General features: G+C 37.6%; 1 pseudogene; it reads left to right on the forward strand.

The window, feature by feature from the left end:
- LOC123521238 overlaps positions 1-9537 on the forward strand; it is a 19934-nt pseudogene extending 10397 nt beyond the window's left edge.
- Positions 9538-10596: the final 1059 nt, after the last annotated feature.

Below are 10596 nucleotides of genomic sequence, written 5' to 3' on the forward strand. Positions count from 1 at the left end.
TTTGAGAAATGATGTACAAATGCGCTTTACACAATTGATGTGTGTATGGATTGGGATAACAGTTGTATGAGCCCCTAATAAAATGTTAAAACAAACAAACAAACAACAATTGCATTGGGAAAGCTGCTGTGCAGATTTTTAAAGTGTTAACCACGACTAAGGGGCACCTGATCCAACCCTGGTACTTTCAGTTGCCTCATGTGCATGTGAAAAGATGGACAATAAATGAGGAAGAGTAGGAAACGATTGATGCATTTGGATTGCTATCTAAGAATATTGCAAGTACCATGGACTGCCAGAAGAACAAATAAAAATGTCTCAGAAGGAGTCAAAATGTTCCTTGGAAGGGAGGATGGCAAAACCTCCTCCCACGTATTTTGGACATGCTGTTAGAAGACGTGAGTCTCTGGAAAAGGGTATCACTATGCTTAGTAAAGCAGGGGGCCAATGAAAAAGAGGAAGATCCTCAACAAGAGGGATTGACCCAGTGGTGAAAACAATGGACTCAAACATAACAAAAATCACGAGGGCGGGGCAGGACTGAGCAATGTTTTGTCTGTTGTACATAGTAGTGTCTTTCAGAGTTACTACTGACGTGATGACACCTAACAACAACGGCAAATGATCGTGAGCATTGCTGCATGCGTTTCCATGTCCTCTTGAGGTGTCTCATTTGTGTCCAACACTCCTTTTCTAATTGGATTGTCTCGTTTCGTTGTTTAGGTGTTGGCATTTTCTATAAAGGCTTGAGATTAGTCTCTTGTTGGATATATCATTGCTAAATATATTCCCCAATATATGTAGGTTCTTTTTGTACACTTTTGGACAAATCTCTTGATGCATATTAGTATTTAATTTTTAGAAATCCCCAGTCCTGCAGTTTACATCTCACTGTTTGATTATTCATTTATACCATAAATTAAGGCCTCTGATTTGTCACTATTTTTCCCCATCTAGTGAACTTCATATTTGTCTTTAATCCATCTTGAGTTAGTTTTTGTATATGGTATGAGGTATGGATCTTGTCTCATTTTTCTGCACATGGAAATCTAATTTTTGGTAGATCTTCCTACATAAGAGCATGGTATCTTTACCATTTATGTAGGTATCTTACTTTCTTTTTTTTGTTGTTATCTTAATTTCTTGTAGAAATGTTTTCTACTTTTCTTTGTAAAAGTTGGTGTGTCTCTGGTTATGTATATTTCTAAATATTTTACCATTTTGGAAGCTATTGTAAGTAATATTATTTCCGTTATTTCCCTTTCAGAGTTCTCCTTACTGGTCTAAAGGAATCTGACTAATTTTTGAATGTTGATCTTGTACCCTGACCTTTACGAAATTGTTCACCTGGTCCAATAATTTTCTTGCTGACTCGCTGGGATATTCTGTGTACAAGAGGGCTACAAAAAGTTTGTGGGGAAACGAAAGTAAAAGATAGTGGGTTTTATCCACAAGTTTTTGGAGCCCCTTATATAGGAACATATAATCTGCAAAGTGACAAGAGTTGTACTTTTCCCTCGCCAATTTGGATGTTTTTTATTTCTGTTTCCTGTTTTATTGCCCTGGTTAGAATTTCCAATGAAAGAATGAATTGGAATGGTGATAGCAGGCATCCTTGTCTGGTTCTCTTTCACAAGAGGAATGCTCTCGGTCTTTTTCTGTTGAAAATAACATTGGCTATTGGTTTTCTAGATATGATCTTAATTATGTTGTGGAATTTCCTTTCCATTTCTATTTTGCTGAGAGTTATTAACAATAATATGTGTTGTCTTTTATCAAATTCTTTTTATACTTCTGGGTGGCACAGTCAATTATCTAGTTCCAGCCAAGACTCAATTGGGGGTTTGGGGGGGTTTAGAATTCAGGGCTCCAATCATCACCCTAAAGGGCTTCCCTTGTTAATGGGCTTTCAACCCCCCACAATAGGTCTCTCTATTAGTGATCTGATTTGTGCTCCCTCATCGGTTCCTCTTGGCTCTGCAGTAGCTCGTGACACTAATATTCTTGGCCAATTGCCTTTCCTCTCCCAGATCCAACTTGTATTCTGCTCAATGTGTCCCATGCTGGATCTGTCCATATTGTCTCTGTTCCAATAAGGAATCTGTGAAGTTGACTAATATTCATTCAGGTGTGTTTCCAGATGCAATATGGGGCCACGGTTTTCTCTCTTCAGTCATTGTTTTTGTTCTCTTCCCTCTCTTAAGCTAGTATTTAACCCAGCAGTTCTCAAACTGTGGGTCGAGACCCCTTTGGGGGTCAAACGACCCTTTCACAGGGGTCTAAGATAAGGTTACCAGACGCCCCACTTTGGGTGAGCCAGTCCCGATTTTTGGCCTTTTAAAAAAGTCCTGATTTTTGGAAAGAAGGCATGACAAGCTAGGGAATGGTCTATTTGGTCCATATAGACCAAATTTTTAATCAAGAACTCCCCCTTCCCCACCCCTCTGGCCAATGGTGTCCCGCTTTAAATCTGGTCACCTTAGTCTAAGACCATCAGATCATCGGAAAACACATATTTCCAATAGTCTAAGGAACCAAGACATTGCTCCTCTATCATCTCCAGGAGGGTCCACCCACATGGAGATATGCTGATCTGGTGAGAAAGAAGCTATCTCAACCTTTGCACTGACATTGGCTTTTTACAATATTGTCACAAAATGTCGCAATGTAGTTTACTGTTGTTATATTAAGACTGTCACCCATGCTACACCATGCTTCAAGACAAAATTTCATTTATTTGTAATTAGAAATAAATATTTCACAATATATAATTACATGTTGTTTTTGTGATTAATCACTAAGCTTTAATTATGGTCAATTTGTAACAATGAAAATACATCCTGCATATCAGATATTAACATTATGATTCATAACAGGAGCACAATGACAGCGATAACAGTTGTATGAGCCCCTAATAATATGTTTTAAAAAAATAAATAAAATAAAATAACTACCACACTAAAAAAAAAAAAATGACAGTTACGAAATAGCAACCAAAATAATTTTATGGTTGGGGGTTACCACAGCATGAGGAACTGTATTAGAGGGTTGAGGCATTACGAAGGTTGAGAACCACTGATTTAACCCACATTTTTATATTCTCATTTTATTTTTAGAGTTCAAGGACTATCATCTGAATATTTTTCAGATCTCAGTTTTAGAAGGATTGGGTGGTTGTGTCACCAGGATGACATCTTGTCTTCAAACCCTCATTGTAAAAAAAAAAAATTATTAATCTCTTTCTTCTTTAGTATTTCTCTTCTGTTCAAAATCCATCATATCCCCATCTGTCAGCTCCCCTTCTTCATGATTTATGAGTTCTTACACATCAGTATTGTCAAGTTCTAAATTCAAAATTCTTTCCACATGAATAATTGTTCTATGAATCTCTTACATCATAATATCTTCACCAAATGCATGGCGTGTTTACATAACTCCATATTCCCTTCCCTACATCCCTTGCATGCATATGCATTCTTATAATTTCTTTCCAAGAAAAGATAATGTTCCAGTTACAATGATGGTCTCAAGTATAATGTTGTGAAGCCCAAATATAACCTAAATTGGGAAGTACCTATATTGAAGTCTTCATCTCTGTCCCTGTTAGACTGTTTGGAAATAGAATTGTTTTTGCGTGAGTGTATTAATGAGGTCAAACTACAGTAGGGTGGGTCCGGAACCTAATCCTTTCCAATCACTGTTTTATAAGAAAGGGAGAGAGTCACATTCAAAGGGGTAAGAAAAGCCACGGAATATCAAGAAATCCCCCACAGCTGCAGAAACTTTGCAACATTGTTCTTTGAACCAGTGAGTGGTGTATTTTTTTACATCACCATTAGCATATTAAAGACATTAGGAAATGATGTTACCCAAACCTAGAAGCTTTATCCATAGTTTACTATGTTTATTTTTCTTATATTCTGGACTTTACTCAAATGTCCCCTCTTTCACAAGATCTACTTTGACAAAGTAGAATGTTATAATGAAATGTGCAAAGATCAGGAGTTAGAAAAATGTAGAAGAAGAACATAATCAGTATATATCAAGCTAAAAAGAAACTGAAGAAAAATTCAAGCCTCAAATAATAATAGTGAAGGATTCTATGGGCAAAATATTGAACAATGCAATAAGCATAAAAAGAATACAGAAGGAATACACAAAGTGAATACCTATTAGCTGATCAACAATCAACCATTCCAAGAAGTAGCATATGATCAAGAACCATTGGTATTGAAAGAAGAAGTCTAAGCTGCACTGAAGGCAATGTCAAAAAAACAAGGCTTCGGGAATTGACAGAATACTCATAGAAATGTCTCAACAAGCTGAGGGAGCACTTAAAGCACTCACTGGTGTATACTAAGAAATCCTGAAGACCACCAAAAAGAACAGATTCATGTTTGTCCCCATTCCAAAAAAAAGGTATCACAATGCAGTATTTGTATGACACGTAAGTAAAATTTCACTGACTATAATTCAAGAATAATCGCAGCAATACATCAATAGGGAGCTGCCAGAAACTCACGTTAGATTTAGAAGAGGATTTGGCAGGAAGGGTATCACTGCTGATGTCAGACAGATCTTGGCTGGAGGCATGGGATACCAGAAAGATGTTCACATGTGGTTTGTTGATTATGTAAAGGCATTCAACTGTGTGGATCACAACAAACTATGGATAGATGAGAAAAATGGAAAATCATAGCACTTCATTGTGGAGCCCTGGCGGCGTAGGAGTTATGCATTGAGCTGCAATCCACAAGGTTGGTAGTTCAAAACCACCAATTGCTCTGAGGGAGGAAGACAGGGCATTCTACTCCCTTCGAGAGTTACAGTCTCGGAAAGTTGTCAAAGATTTCATTTTACTTGCACCTACAATTAATGCTCATGGAAAGAGCATTCAAGAAGTCAGATGATGTATTTCTTGGGGCAAATGGGCAGCATAAAGCCTCTGTAAAGTCTTGAAAAGCAAGAATGCACCGACTTTTAAGGTGCACCTGGCCCAAGCCATAGTGTCTTCAATTACCTTACATACATGAGAAATTTGAGCCACAAATAGGAAAGTCCTCAAAAGAATGACGTATTTGAATAATAATATTGGCAAAGAACCTTGAAAGTACCACAGACTGTCAGATGAACAAACAAATCTGTTTTGGAAGAGGTACAGCCAAAATGAGTCTTAGAAGCCAAGATGACACAACTTCATCTTATATACTTTGGACATGTTACCAGGAGAGGACAGTGCTGGAAAATCACATCATTCTTGGGACAGAGGGGTAGTGAAAAAGAGACAGACTCTCCACAATATGGACTGACACTGTATGCAAAAATGGGCTAACTTTTAAAGTGATTGAGAGGATAGCACAACATTGGATATTGTTTCTTCTGTTGTATATAAGGTCACTATGGGTTGAACCAACTGAAGGTCACCTAACACACATTTACTGCCCTATGAAAAATAGCTTTCCACTCTTACCCATTACTATCCCACTTTTTTTCTTTTTAGTCTTTATTCTTTCCGGAAATTATATATGTATTTATTATCGGTCCTCCCTGATCAGATACAAGCACTGCGAGGCCAAAGACTTTGTCTTATTCCCAATGGTTTCATTAATGTACTGGATAGTCCGTAACAGAAGGGTAATTATATATTTGTCAAGTAAATAAACTGAAGATCAAGATATTTTCCCTTAAGTGCTATAAATTGAATCTAAACTTTACTTCATGTTCAACTGATAAGAGAAGACATCACATACAATAACACTATACAAACTAGACATACAAAGTGAACATCCAGTAATCCCTATTCCAGGAAGAGCACATTTAGATCAGGTTTGAAATCAAAGCCTGTGGTGGTGAGGTTAGTCTGCCATTTTAACAATGCAAAGTGGAAGTCCTTAACCAAGCAGTGACCAATGCCCACACACCAACAACCAATCCAACCAACCAAAAGCCTGCCTGACTCTTGAAACTAGATTGCATTGCCATTTTACTCCAAGTCAAAGAGTAGGGACGAGAAGCCAAGGGAATAAAAATCAAAATTTTGCATGTCATTCCACAGAATTGTCACACGTTATAAAGATAAGAAGATACAGTCACCTATATTTCCAAACTGATGAATCACAGTATTTTGTTCCATTTACTTCAGAGCATTTTCTTTAAAATGGCACAAAACTTTGAAAATCTATCAATTCACTAAGATTACTTTCTGTAGAGAAAAGTAATTTCTATCAATATTTCTGCACATTTGTCTGAGGAATTTTAAACTTTAGATTCTCAGTAATTAATACAAGCATTAATTTACTAAATTCTGCTGCTTTGTCCTTGTGAATTAGGCTCTCTTCATTATTTTCAGGTGAGACTCACACAGAAGGGCTAGTGACTTCCCAATGCCACATAACACCAATATTTAAAGGCATAATTAAATAAACATATCAAGGATGCATCTTTTTTAACGTGGGTAACCAAAGAAGATTAGTGAAATAAATTATGAAAATACCAAAATAGATTTTATTTTTTCTTACATCGTTCTTCCATTTTAATTTTGTTTTGGGAAGTGAACTAGGCTGGTATCTCAACTTAGAGGCTAAAAGCCCTGAGTGATTATCTCTAAAAATTGTAGAGCCAATCTTTAAAAGGGGGAGTAAGAACTGACTGAGCATATACAATAAGCTAGGCACCATTCTAAGAGCTAGAACATATGAGCCCACTTGAATAGGAGCATTCCCTTATGTTCACAAGGTATCTCTAGAACAGTATATTTCTATAATGCTATCTGGTCTACAGTACGCATTAAACATCAGTAATTTTGTAGAAAACGAAAGAAAAATCATTGGTTTCAAATGACTAAACTATCTTCAAACACAGCTCATATAAAAGTTGGGGGTAGCCTATATAAGTGTTTGCTCTTAGAATGAGAGGGAATCCAGGACAGATGAACCCCTCAGGACCAGTGGTGAGAGGGGCCATACCAGAAGGGTAGAGGGAAGGTGGGGTAGAAAGGGGGAACCAATTACAAGGATCTATATATAACCCCCTCCCCAGGGGATGGACAACAGTAAAGTGGGAAAAAGGAGATGGTGGGCAGTGTAAGAAATGATAAAATAATAATAATTTATAAATTATCAAGGGTTCATGAGGGAGGGGAGACCGGGGAAGGAGGGGAAAAATGAGCTGATACCAAGGGCTCAAGTGGAAAGCATATGTTTTGAGAATGATGAGGGCAACAAATATACAAATGTGCTTGACACAATGGATGGATGTATGGATTGTGATAAGAGTTGTATGAGCCCGCCCCCCCAATAAAATGTATGCTGAACAAATAATCAGTAAATTTGGATTATATGAAGAATGTCGCATCAGGATCGGAGGAAGGCTTATGCAGATGACACAACTTGCTGGTTGAAAGCGAGGAGGACTTGAGGGAGTTGCTGACGGAGATCAAGGACTTCAGCTTTCTGAATGGGCTGCAACTCAATGTAAAGAAAACCAAAACACAACTGGACCAGTAGGTAACATTTGATAAAATGAGGGGGGGAAATGAAGTTGTCAAGGATTTAGTCTTACTTGGATTCACAACCGATGCTCATGGAGGCAGTAATCAAGAGGTCAAAGGACACAGTGCATTGGGTAAATCTGCACAAGACCTCTTTAAGATGTTGAAAAACAGGGACGTTACTTTGCAGTGTGCCTGACTCAAGTGATGATATTTTCAATCACCTCATATGCATTTGAACATTAATGACACTGAATAGGGAAGATCAAAGAAGAACTGATGTATTTGCATTACGTGTTGAAATACTTCAACAGAAAAAGTGTTGAAAGTACCACGGGCTGCTAAAAGGACAAGCAAATCTGTCTTGTAAGAAGTACAGCCATAATGTTCCTGAGAGGCAAGGTTAGCAGAGTTTATGTACTTGGAGATGTCTGAAGAGACAAGTCCCTTGGGAAGGAAATCATGCTTAGTCAAGAAGAAGCCCCCCCCCCAAAAAAAAAAAAAAAAAGAAGAAGAAGGGCTATGTGAGGCTGGCACAATAAACTATCTCAGTCTACAAGATAGATTGACATAGTGGCTGCAACTATGGGCTCAGACAAGAACAATTGTAAAGGTCGGGCAGGACCTGGCAGTATTTTGTTTTGTTCTTACGTAGGGTCGCTATGAGTTGAAACCAACTTGATGGCACCTAAGAACAACAATTAAATTTGGGCAACATTGATATTCTTTACAATAGAGTTTAAGGTATTTATTGACTATACACTGTGTGTAAGAAATTATAAACGATGTTAGGAATAAAAACAAGAACTTTGTTGTGGAGTTAAAATGATTAATCTTCACGTGCCTGAGAGGAGAGCACTTCATATATAATTCAAGTATAAGGCAAGATTTTTCTGTAAATCAGCGTGGTTTCAACTGTTTTTACCATTCTATTGTCCTAATTTGCAAATGGTTCAACAACTCAATCTTCTTGTTGTGAGTGTTCATGGGGTAATTATGAGTGGATGGATCGAATACAAGATATATGTATAAAATGAAGTGGTTCTCTGACAATTGCCCAGACAATCTAATCAGTGTCTTATACATTAACTTAAGCGTGTAGTGAGTTGTGAAAGATCTGGGTTTTTTTTGTCTCAGAGAAGTTAAAGATTTTAATTTGTTATTTTCTTTTTTTTAAATCGTTTTATTAGGGCCTCATACAACCCTTATCACCATCCATCCATACATCAATTGTGTAAAGCACATTTGTACATTCATTGCCGTCATTATTCTCAAAACATTTGCTCTCCATTTAAGGCCCTGGCATCAGCTCCTCATTCTTTTTCCTCCCTCCCCAGATCTGGGTTTTATATGTTAGCTATCTGTATGATTAATTCACAACTTCATCTGTGTAAACACACTCCACAGCTTCATTTGGGCTGTCCCATATTAGAACCTACATACAACTCTTGGATAAGTTTTAGAACTATGAAATTTTAGTTAAAAAATAAAATAATGAAGGAGCACACAAATAGTAAGAGGTAAATAAGTCCTTATATATGGCCTAATTATAGCAGTTACAGGGGCCAGGCTGACAACCTCTTCTGTCTTACTCTGAAGGGTGGGCTTAGAGTATGTGCTCTTAGACAAACTGCCTTAAATACAAATGACCAACTACAGCTTATTAAAGAGAATGACCACCTGAATTTATTTCACTCTGAAACTGTACTTGAGATGGTTAGTTTAAAAAAAAATCTATTTGGTTGGAGCTAGTTTGCGGCAAGAGAGCCTAACACACCAAGAAGGTTGGGATCATGGGCAAATATGGGACTCTTTACGGTGCCTCCCTCAAGAAAATGGTGAAGAACATTGAAAACACTCAACATGCCATGTACACTTGCTCCTTCCGTGTCAAAACCAAAACAAAGAGAGGCACTGTGGGCATCTGGCAGTGTGGTTCCTGCATGAAAACAGTAGGTGGTGGAGCCTGGACCTACAGCACCCCCTCTGCTGTCCCAGGAAAGTCCGCCATCAGAAGACTGAAGGGATTGAAAGTACAGTCTACCTGAAACCTCTCTGGCCTGTAATAAATGGGTTAATTTATGTTAAAAAAAAAAAGAACTTGAACCTTTTACAAATATCTTTAGTTTTCCCCTCCTTCTTCAAGTATGCTATAGAAGCTTCTCACTGTAAGAAAACCAAAAAAAACCAATTGAACCAAAATTAGGCATTGAACTCTTGCCAACAATGTACTCAAAGAGACTGGTGGCAGGTATGGTTGACGCTGTTACTAACTGTGAGGCTCGGGGTTTCAATCCACCAGTAATCCCATAGAAGAAAGGCAATCGATTTTTGGAAAATCCAACACCAAAATCAAACTTGCTGATTTTGTGTCAATTCCAACTCAAGGTAACGCCACTTATTTAGAGCAGCACTGCTTGTGGGGCTTTCAAAGCTTTCCCTTTGCAGTGGCAGTCACTAGGGAGAGTCAAACCAGAAACCTTTTATAGCAGAAAACAAGCCATTGCCCTTTCATCAGATTGCAGACACTGAAAATCCTACGTCATGTCGTTCTACTCTTAAAAGCCATGTGTTCAAATTGACTTGAGGGGGATGGGGTTTTCAGCAAACCACTTTAGTTTTATTTCTCTTCTAAAAGGAAGATAAAACAGCGTTTAACTGGGAGTTCCACAATGTTAGGAAACCATTCTAAAATTTTGTCAAAGGAAGAAATGAAAAAAGACATGCAATTCACCTATTAATCTCTGAATGCATTTCACATCAGAAGTAAATACAGGCCGACACCTCATCCTACCCGCTGCTGCTGCCTCTCTGCATTTATAAAACTAAAATTTGATATCTAAAATATATATTATGTTCAACATTCCTCAACATTCCTTTTCTGATCACACACGTTCATAGGAATGATAACACAGCCCCAGGCATTCTACCACCAATCTCCAAAAGTGTGTCCATTGACATTATCTCTATCAAATTTAATTCAATAAAGTTGCATGGAGTTAAATAAAACAGCCTTTTTGAACCTCACTATTTGCTTTCTTTTATTGTATTGTACCTCTTATCATTTCTTATTTAGTCAAGACAAAAAAAAGTTTCCAAGTCTCCAT

This window comes from Echinops telfairi, unplaced genomic scaffold, assembly GCF_000313985.2.
Source record: "Echinops telfairi isolate 266 unplaced genomic scaffold, ASM31398v2 ScPeMD7_6;HRSCAF=24_0, whole genome shotgun sequence".
Lineage (NCBI taxonomy): Eukaryota > Metazoa > Chordata > Mammalia > Afrosoricida > Tenrecidae > Echinops > Echinops telfairi.